Consider the following 11,404-nt stretch of genomic DNA (forward strand, 5'->3'; position numbering starts at 1 on the left):
AGCGTCCCTTGTTTTGTTTCTTTTTAACTTTTTACTTTGAGATAATTTTACACTTCCAGTCCAGTTGTAAAAATAGTACAAGGGTTTCCATATATACCTTTCACCCAACTTCTCCTCCTGTTAACTTCATAACCACAGGACCATTGTCAAAACTAAGACGTTCACCTTAGTACAATACTATGAACTAGACTACAAAATGTACTGGGTTCCACGAATGTCCTTGTCAGGTGCTAGAATCTGGGGTCCTATTTAGTTGTCATGACTCCTTATGCTTCCCTGTAATCTGTAACAGTTCCTTTTTACTTCTCCTTCACGAGCTTCAGACTTTTGAAGAATTCTCGTCCCTGTTTTGTAGAACGTCCCTCGGTTTGAGTCTGATGTTTTCTTTTGATTAGACTGCAGTTGGTGTGACGGATGCCTCAGAGATGCCGTGCCCTTCACGATGTGTCATTTCCGTGGCACGTGGCGTTAGTATGTACTATTGTGGTTGCTCATTCTGTTCACTTGATTCATCTGGTGTCTGCCAGAATTCTCCACTGCAAAGTTCCTATTGCTTCTTTTTGTAATTGCTAAATATTTGGTGGAGATCCTTTTAGACTATGAATATCCTGATTCTGCTTCAACTCTTACCTCATTAATTTTAGCATCAACAGTCGATCTTGTCTGTGGCAGTGCTTAGTTTCGTGTTCTTTTTTTTTAGGTCTTTTTTAAAAAAGTTTTTATTTTTGAGAGACAGAGAGAGCATGAGCAGGGGAGGGACAAACAGAGAGGGAGACAGAGGATCCGAAGCGGGCTCTGTGCTGACAGCAGACAGCCTGATGCGGGGCTTGAACTCACAAACTGCGAGATCATGACCCGAGCCGAAGTCAGATGCTTAGCCAACTGAACTACCCAGGTGCCCCTCTCCTTCATTTTTGAAAGATAAGTTTGATGGATATAGAACTCTGGATTGAAAGACTTCCTTTTTTAAATTTCAGCATTTTCAAGCTGTCACACTATAGTCTTATGACTTGCACAGTTTCTGATGAGAGATCTGCTACAATTCTTACGTTGTTCTTGTGAGCGTAATGTCCTTTTTTTCTCCAACTGTGCTTTTTTACTTTCTTTTCCTTTTGTTTCTGTAATTTGAGTGTGGTATGTGTGTGTGTGGGGGGGGGTATATTTACATAAATCACCTGCTAGGCATTCTGGGAGTGTCTTGGATCTTAGTTTCTGTCACTAATTTGAGGGAAATTCTCAGCTATTATTTCTTTGCATATTTCTTCTGCTCTGTTCTCTTTTCTCCTTCTTGGATTCCAGTTACTTGTGTGCAAGTCCATTTTTTTATTAAAATTTTTTTTAAAATATTTATTTATATTTGAAAGAGAGAGAGAGTGGGGAGGGGTACTGAGAGAAGGAGACATAATCTGAAGCAGGCTCCAGGCTGTGAGCCATCAGCACAGAACCCAACGCAGGGCTCGAACTCACGAACTATGAGGTCATGACCTGAGCCAAAGTCAGACGCTCAACCGACTGAGCCACCCGGGCACCCCAGTCATAGTTATTTAAAATTTCCTACCAGGGTGTTTCCAACATCTGTTTCAAGTCTGAGTCTGGGTCCAATTATTGCTTTGTTTCTAGAGAATGTTTTTGAATTGTGTGTCTCATAATTTTTTGTCATTGAAAGCTGACATCTTGTCAGCAGAGACTGGGGTAAAGAGTCTGTATGCCTACATATGAGCATGCCTTTCCTACTAATAAACAGTGTGGATATTCGAATTCATCTACTCAGGACTTGGGCCGGATTTGAGGTTTATTGATGCTGTAGTTACCCTCTGTGCTTCATGTTCCTGAAGCTGTATCTTTTTTTTTTAAGTTTTCTTAATTATTTTGAGAGAGAGAGAGAGAAAGAGTGCAGGAGCAGGGGAGGGGCAGAGAGAGAGAGAGAGAGAGAGAGAGAGAGAGAGAACCCTGAGCAGGCCCCAAGCTGACAGTCTTGGGCCCGATGCAGAACATGAACCCACGAACCATGAGGTCATGACCTGAGCCAAATCAACAGTCAGACACCTGTCAGAGCCACCCAGGTGCCACCCACCCCCCCGCCCCCAGCAGCAATGTCTTAGGCGTGGGTGTAACTGGATTTGCCAAAGCCATGTCCATTGGCGTGAGCTTTAGGTCTTGCACTGTGTCTCAGAGAGGGTTTCTCTCATCTTCTCAGCTGTATTCTGCTGTTAATTGTTTCAGTTTTGTTTGTTTGTTTTTGTTTTTGTTTTTGAGAGAGAACACAAGTGGGGGAGAGGGGCCAACAGAGAGAGAATCTTAAGTAGGCTTCATGCTCAGCTCAGAGCCCATCTCGGCGCTTGATCCCATGATCCTGGGATCATGACCTTAACTGCAATCAAGGGTTGAACACTCAACCCACTGAGCCACCCCGCTGTTAATTGTTAATTGTTACCTGCACTGGTTAGCTCGGTAGAGAGGATGCTGGGAGTGTTTCTGTGGTCCTGATTCAGCCTCAGTTTTAGGTGGACACTGTGTCCTTGGCTGTCAGGGGTGTGGTCTTCTCCCCTCTCCTGCCTGTTCCCTGGCTGTAGCTTTTGGTGCTGCATAGTCCTGCCTTTCCCCCCAGGAGTAGGGATTCTTGACCCCTGCCGCAGTGATTTTTCACCAGTGCCCAAAATAAGCAGATCTCATTGCCCTCCCTTCCCCTCATTGATGTTTTTGTTCCTTAGAAAAGACATGAGAGCAAAGTCCTGGTAGACTTTCTTCTCCCACATGGCTGCCGTGCCCCTCCCCCAGGATTGCACCATAGTGGGCATTTTCTTGGAGCTCAGGCTGGACTTTGCTGTGAGCACCCCGTGAAGTCTAGGAGGAGAAGACCTACAAGAAATGGTGTGTTCCCAATTTCTGTGGCTGTCAGAGGCTTCACGCTGCCCCCCACCCCCACCCCAGGCTGCACTCATCAATTCACAATTATCCACAATTCATGCTTGCTCTAAACTCTTCCGCCCCAGGTAACTGAGCCCTTGTGATTCCTCCCTCTCTGTAGATGCCTGTTTCTCCTCATACTTTGGGCCTGCCGGTTGCCCTGCAACCTCAGCTCACTGATGGTTTCCCCCAAAGATGGTGAATGTGAAACTAATAGAGCTCTTTTTCATTGTTTGTCCAGGAGTGACGCTCCCTCTAGCTCTCCCCATCTAGGAACAGAGGGAGCACAAGTCATCAAGCCATTAAATTTTCCTGAGCCTCGCTCTCCTCACCAGCAAAATGGAAATGGTGATGCCTCCTTCACAGGACTGTTGTCACAATTAACGGACTCATGGAACACATGGAAAGTCTTCACGAAGTATGAAAGATTATGTCAGGTAAAGTACTGTTCTCATTAGATCCTCATTATTAATAAGATATAGTAATTTCTTGAGCCCGAGATAATAAGCTCCCAAGTGGGGGGGGGTCTCAACCTTGGCTGCACATCAAAATCACTCATGAAAATTGTGCAAAGTGTACTTCTGGGGTTCCAGTATCAGAATATTTTTCGGTTAGGTCTGGGATAGGACCTGGGGATCTGTCATGTTAATAGAGGTCCCCACATGATGCTGATGTTCTCAGGGGGGAGAACTCCCATCTCATCTTGGCATGCTTCCTTCCCACATCATTAGCAACCAGTGTGTACCCAGGAAGCAGTAGCTAAATGTTTTTGAGAAGATGCCAAGATAATCTATCAAAGTAATTGGGTCACTTTTCTGTATCAAAAAACTGAATATTCCAGTACACTCTTCTGTTTAAATGAGGGGTGGGAATGTCCTCGTTGTGCCCCATGTGTTAGGTACATGGCTACAGATAACGCCATTCCTGTGGGATCACAGAGAGTATGGCTTGTTTTGGAGGAAACTCCAAGAGGGCTGATCTTCAGTTGTAGTGGGGAGTCTGAGAAAATAAGGGAAAAGTCCACGTCCTGTGCTAAGCCTTTCCAGAGAAACGTTCTTGTCCAACCATGCTAGCCCAGGAATGGAGACTTCTGTTGCAGGCAGCCTGGATCCACTGATCCCTGAGAGAGGGGCCAGACCTGTAAATCAGAAGAAATGATGTGACTCCAAGGGCAATGTTCTCTGGCCTCCTCCTTTTAACGTTCAAAATTCATCTGGAAATGGGTGGAGGTTTAAGATTGGGTGTTCTTTCTTCAGGTCTAGAATTAAGAGCCTGAAATGCAGAAGAGGTAGGCTGTAATCTTCCTTCTACTATGTCCTGGTGCGATTTTGAGATCACTTAATAAAAACAAGAACCACCATACGGAGCCATTCACTATGGCTCAGGGAGTATCTTAAGCCCTTTATTTATAAGGGTGCCTGTCTCACATTTCCATCAAAGTACCCTAAGGTGGGAAAACAGTAAATTAACTTTCAGGAGGCTGGCAGTTCAGTCCAATGCAGCCTTAAAATTTCCTAGAGGTCTTCTGTTTTATCATAAAAATTAATGTGAATTACATATTTTGTTCTGTATTTTTTTAATGTTTTATCAAAAAAAATGTCCTAGCTTTACGAGATACAACTGATGTATAACATTGTGTGAGTTAAGGCGTACAACGTGATCATTTGCTCCATGTATATATTATGAACTGATCACTGCAATAGAATTAGTTAACTCCTCCACCCCCTCACATAATTACCATCCTTTTTTGTGTGGTGAAAACATTTAAGATCTCCTGTTTTAACAACTTTTAAGTATATAACACTTGTAAACTATAGTCACCGTGCTGTACGTCAGATCCCCAGAACTTATCTACCTTATTCTTGGAAGTTTGCCCTTTAACCAACATCCTCCTATTCCCCCTACCCCTCAGCCTCTGGAAACCACCAATCTACTTTTCTGTTTTTGAGTTTGGCTTTTTCGGGTTCCACCTGTAAGTGAAATCATATAATATTTGTCTTTCTCTGACGTATTTCACTAGTTTAATGTCCACTCACATTGTCACAAACGGAGGGATTTCCTTCTTTCTCATGGCTGAATAATATTCCACTTATCAACAGATCTAATAAACTATATATATGTAAACTATATATATATATATATATGCCATATATAAGGTAGTTATTGTAAATAATGCTGCAATGAATATGGGCTTCAGACATCTCTTCACGAAAATAACTTTGTTTCCTTTGGATATATATAATCAGAAATAGAATTGTTGGATCCCATGGTAATTCTATTTTAAAATTTTTTGAGGAACCTCTGTACCGTTTTCCATAGCAGCTGTACCAATTTATATTCACACTAGCAGTGCATAAGGGTTTCCCTTTCTCCACATCCTGTCCAGCATTTGTTATCTCTTGTCTTTTTGATAATAGATATCCTAGCAGGTAGGATATCTCATTGTGGTTTTGAGTTGCATTTCCCTAGTGATTAGTGATGGTGAGCACTTTCCCGTATGTTGGCCATCTGTATGTCTTCTTTGAAAACATGTTTTCTCATGGTCCTTTGCCCACTTTTATTTTTTTAAGTAATCTTTACACCCAACATGGGGCTCAAACCATGATCAAGAGTCGCATGCTGCACCAACCGAGCCAGCCAGGTGCCCCCCTTTGCCCATTTTTAAATCAGATTGTTTGCCTCTTTGCTAGTGAGTTGTATGAATTCCTTGTATTTTTGGGGTAGATGGATGGCAAATGTTTTTTCCCATTATGCATGTTGCCTTTTCATTTCGTTGTTTCCTTTGCTGTGCAGAAGCTTTTTAGTTTGACGTAGTCCCACTTGTTTATTTGTAGTTTTGTGGCTTGTCCTGTTGGTGTCATACCCCCCAAAATTGTTGCCAAGACCAATGTCAAGGAGCTTTTCCCCTATGTCTCCTTCTGGGAGTTTTGTGGGTTCAGGTCTTACATTTAAGCCTTTCATCCATTTTTAGTTAATTTTTGTGAGTGGTGTAAGACAGGAATCTAATTTCATTCTTTTACATGTGAATATCTAATTGTCCCAGTGTCATTTAAAGACTGTCCTTTCTCCCTTGAGTATTCTTTGCACGTTATCAAAGATTATATATGCACAGGTTTATTTCTGGGCTCCCAATTCTGCTCCATTGTTCTATGTGTTTGTTTTAATGCCGTTAGCATACTGTTGATTACTATAACTTTGTAATATAGTTTGAACTCAGAAGTGTGATGCCTCCAGCTTTGTTCTTCTTTCTCGGGATTGCTTTGGCTATTTGGAATCTTTTGTGGTTTCCTACAAATTTTAGGGTTGTTATTTTCTATTTCAGTGAAAAATGCCATTAGAAATTCAATAGGGGAGCATTGACTCTATAGGCAGCTTTGGGTAGTAAGGACATTTTTAGCAGTATTAATTCTTCTATTCCATCAACATGGAATATTTTTCCATTTGTGTCTTATTCAATTTCTATCATCAGAGTCTCAGAGTTTCCAGTGCACAGATCTTTCACCTCTTTGGCTAAATTCATTCCTAAGTATTTTATTGTTTTTGATGTTCTTGTAAATGGAATTTTATTTCTTTTTCAGACATTTCATTGTTTACGTACAGAAACACAGTTGATTTCTATGTTAATTTTGTATCCTGCAGCCTTAGTGAATTCACTGACTAGTTGTGTGTGTGTGTGTGTGTGTGTGTGTGTGTGTGTGTGGTCTTGGATTTTCTACATATAAGATTGTATAATTTTGCATCTTCCTTTCTGATTGGGATGCTTTTTTTGTCTTGCCGGATTGTTCTGGCTAAGACTTCCAGGACTATGTCAAATAACAACAGTGAGAATGGGCAACCTTGTGTTGCTTCTGGTCTTAGAGGATTAGCTTTCAACCTTTCACTGTTGAGTACGATGTTAGCTGAGGGTTTATCGTATGTGGCCTTTATTATGTTGAGGTATATTTCTTCCAGTCCCAATTTGTTAAGGTGTTTTTACAAGGAAAGGATGTTGTGTTTTGTCAGGTGTTTTTCCTACAGCTATTGGGAAGATCTTTTGATTTTTATCTTTTATTCTCTTAATAGGGTGTATCACATTTACTGATTTGCAAATGTTGAACCATCCTTGCATCTCAGGGATAAATGCCACTTGATCACAAAAGAATGTATTAAATTAATTAAAATAAACTTCCTTTTCTTCCCAAATCTTGGAATAAAATGGGCTCTTCTAGAAGCCAATCTTGTTTATTCTTTGGCTTCTGGAGTGCCGTAATACATCACCTTCACCTTCAGGGACTTAGGTACCACACAAGAGCCCAGACCCAGATCATGCCATTTATCTGCTGATGCTGTAATGCACATACAACTATTCCCACACTGCACATGAAGAGAGACTAGGCTTTGAAACACGACGTTACATTAAAGTTCTTAGAGCTGAAACTCAAACCCAGTCTGTGTAATTTTAAAGCTTATTCTCCAATCTACTGTCAATCTGAACCTCAGTTACTTTTTATGTAAAGTGTGATTATTTATTACTTGTATTTCAGAAAAGGCTAACGGTCGTTTGAAGATAAGTGCCCTGCTTACTTCACAACGTGATAATGAAGGTAAAAATATTACCATTGCAGATGGATAAGCCTTAAAAGCCATGAAGTTCTAGCAATATACAAGATATTATAGCTTTCCCCAAACATTTTACCATGTTGAATTGTACAAGCTAACTCAGCTAATCATGAGGTGAAAGGACTCAGTGGAACAGAAATGAAGTTATTGTAGTCTTTTGGTTTAATATAAAACCATCACCAAGAGTGATGCCATTTAATAACCGAGAACCACTAATAAAGCACAGTGTGGCAAGCACTGGATACTTTATCCTGTCGGGGCTTATCCTGTCGGGGCAGGAACAAAACAAAATCCTTCACTGTTGGATTTAATGTCCTCCTCACCCTCGTCCCCAGCCCCCCAGCATGTGGACAGCCAGTGCCTGCTGCCTGGGCAGCTCCTTAGGGGCCACAGAGCCCTGCCTGAGCATCACCCCGTTTGATCTGATGTTCTTACCATTTGCACGTCACAGGTGCAGGGGAACTGGGGCACAGGGAGACTTGCCCACTCTGTGTCACATTGGAACTGGTATTCGTGGGCTGGTGTTCAAGCCCAAGAACTATTCTTCCCCAGGTGGCTAGCCTGACCTCAGAAACTACTGCACTTTGTTACTTTTTTTATATACAAAATTTTTAAGATAAAAAAATGTTTATTTCATTAAAAAAATTTTAATATTTATTTTTGAGAGAGAGAGAGAGAGAGAGAGAAAGAGGGAAAGAACGAGCAGGGGAGGGGCAGAGAGAGAGGGAGACAGAATCTGAAACAGGTTCCAGGCTCTGAGCTGTCAGCACAGAGCCTGATGCGGGGCTCAAAGCCACAAACCACAAGATCATAACCTGAGCCAAAGTTGGACGCTTAACTGACTGAGCCACCCAGACGCCCTATGTACTTTGTTACTTTTATGTAGCCCCCAGTGTGGGATGTGCACCAATAATCTAGGTGAATGTGGAATGATTTTAGGGGCCCTCAGAGGTGGGATGCATTCACACAGAAGCACAGAATGAGGAAGTTATCCCCTTTTCCATTGTCTCCTAGTCATCGTTCCATCACAACGTCTGTCTGGTGCTGGCATCTTTCGCACCTCTCCCACACATGCCAATCTGCGCTTCTAACCGAGGGAAAAGGTCCCAGGGTTCGAGTCTTCGCTAGGATACAGGATCTGGATAGAATCTAATGATAATTTTATCTTCACTTTATTGGTTTTTTACAAAGACTGTATTTTCTATTTATAACAAGTGATATGAGCCCTCCATTTAGTGAGACAAACTTCTTCTTAAAACAAAACTGGTCAAAACACAGTTGATTAAAAATATTAAGAAGATATTACTTCAGGTGGTATGGGAATATGGGAAAGCTTGTGCAAGTAGTGTAGGATGAGGGTCCCCTGAGACACCACATGTCTTGGGTCCATGGCCTCCCATGAAAGGCCAGTTCACGATCACAGCACCACAGACAACTGAGGACAGGCTAGCTGCGAGCCCAGCCACGGATGAAGTCCGAGAGCTTCATGGACGTCGAGTCAGTGGGTCCCTTCATCACCTTGGGGAGTCTCTGGGTTCCCGGACAGAGGCGTCCAGGCCAACCTTCTGCCGATGGTCACTCTCCTCCTGGCCAGTAAACTGCCAGGGCAGCCGAGCATGACTTCTGATGACGAGGCCACATGACACAGTCCAGAGAGAAGGGGACAGAGAGAATCGGTGAGGAGGCTAGAGACGTGCAGAGTGGGGACAGAGGTGACAAGAGAAAACAGCAATAAACATTCTAACTCTAGTGAGGACGGAAGGACCGCCTTGGAAACGTGAAGAAAAACCCATGAAGCTCATTACGCCCACGGACGTCCACGTGTGTGCTCCCTCTCACACCTGCGTGTGCAGCCACACCTCATTTTATCGCGCCACACTGCTCTTCGCAGGTACTGTGGTTTTCAGAAATTACAGGTTTGTGGCAACCCTGCATTGGGCATGTCTGCCAGCGCCATCGTCCCAACAGCGTTTGCTCACTGGCCCTGGGTCATATTTTGGCAATTTTCACAATATTTCAAACTTTTCCATCATTAGATTTTTAATGATGATCTGTGATCAGCGCTCTTGGAGGTTACTACTGTAATTGTCTCGGGGTGCCACAGACCACGCCCATGTAAGATGGCGAACTCTATGGATAGATGTTGTATGTGTTCTGACTGCAGATGTGGAAATAGCAAGAGAACGAGAATTAGAAGGGGAGCCCGAAGATGGGACTGATTTGCTGGAATCTCATGATAAAAACCTAATGGATGAGGGGCACCTGGCTGACTCAGTCAGTGGAGCATGTGACTCTTGATCTCAAGCCCCACGTCGGGTATAGAGTTTGCTTAAAAATAAACAAAATCTTGGAGCACCTGGTTGGTTAAGCGGCCGACTTCAGCCCAGGTCATGATCTCACGGTTCATGAGTTCGAGCCTCGCTTTGGGCTCTGTACTGACAGCTCAGAGCCTGGAGGCTGCTTCGAATTCTGTGTCTCCCTCTCTCTCTCTCGGCCCTTCCCCTGCTCGCACTCTGTCCCTCTCTCAAAAATAAATAAACATTAAAAAAATGATTAAAACCTTTTTCACTTTAAAAAATAAAATCTTTAAGAAATATTAATGGATGAAGAGTTGCTTATTACGGATGAACCAAGAAAGTGGTTTCTTCAGATGGACTCTATTCCTGGTGAAGATGCCGTGAAGATTATTAAAATGACAACAAAGGACTAGAAACGTAGTTGATAAAGCAGCAGCAGGGTTCGAGAGGCTCGACTCCAGTTTGGAAAGAAGTTCTACTGTGGGTAAAAAGCTATCAAACAGCCTCACACACCACGGAGAAACATCCGTGAAAGAAAGAGTCACCCCATGCAGCAAACTTTATTGCTGTCTTATTTTAGGAAATTGTCACAGCACCCCCAACCTTCAGCAACTGTCACCCCTCTCAGTCAGCCGCCATCGACACGGAGGCAAGACCTTGCAGCAGCAAAAAGATTACAACTCATGAAAGCTCAGATGATGGTCAGCGGTTTTTAGCAGTCAAGTATTTCTAAATTGACGTACTTTAAAAAAATTTTTTTTTAACATTTATTTTTGAGAGACGGAGCAAGACAGAGCGTGAGTGGGGAAGGGGCAGAGAGAGAAGGAGACACAGAACCCGAAGCAGGCTCCAGGCCCTGAGCTGTCAGCACAGAGCCCGACGCGGGGCCCGAACTCACGGACTGTGAGATCGTGACCTGAGCCAAAGTCGGACACCCAACCGACTGAGCCACCCGGGCTCCACAAATTGACGTACTTTCAAAAAGACACAATGCGTCGCATACTTAATATACTATAGTACGTGGTAAACATAACTTCCATCTACACTGGGAGGCCAAAAGTTGATCTGATTGGCTTTACTGCGATATTCACCATACTGCAGTGGTCTGGGACCTAACCCATCGCACCTCTGAGGTGTGCCCGTACATACACCACAATGTTAGAGGATTTGTGGGCTCCAGATTTTGAACTCCAGCTTTACATTCATACCTAGAAATTCCCTCGTTGAACCAATTCATGCCTAAGAGTAACTACAGAGACACCTAGTTTTGCCATTTTGGGGACATACGTTATTCCCACTCATCCATCGTGAATGTACCACACTTCTCTCCTTCCGCCGGTGCTCAGATGTTTCCATCAGGGAACCTCAACCCAGAGCAAAACAAACGCATTCTCCAGGACCCTGAGAGGACTCCTCCGGAAACTCCTCAAAAGTTCAAAAAACGTTTTTTCGTGTTTAGCTCAAAAATTGACTCCAGTTTTGGATCCTACTGACAAAGAGCCGTGCATTTTGACGTAACATTTCTCTGCAAAGATCACCTAGTACAGTGACCTTCTGGGAAGATGACGCCTGCTGATACAAATGCTCCTTGGCCCCCTGGC

This window comes from Panthera uncia, assembly GCF_023721935.1.
Source record: "Panthera uncia isolate 11264 chromosome B3 unlocalized genomic scaffold, Puncia_PCG_1.0 HiC_scaffold_1, whole genome shotgun sequence".
In the NCBI taxonomy this organism is placed as follows: Eukaryota; Metazoa; Chordata; class Mammalia; order Carnivora; family Felidae; genus Panthera; species Panthera uncia.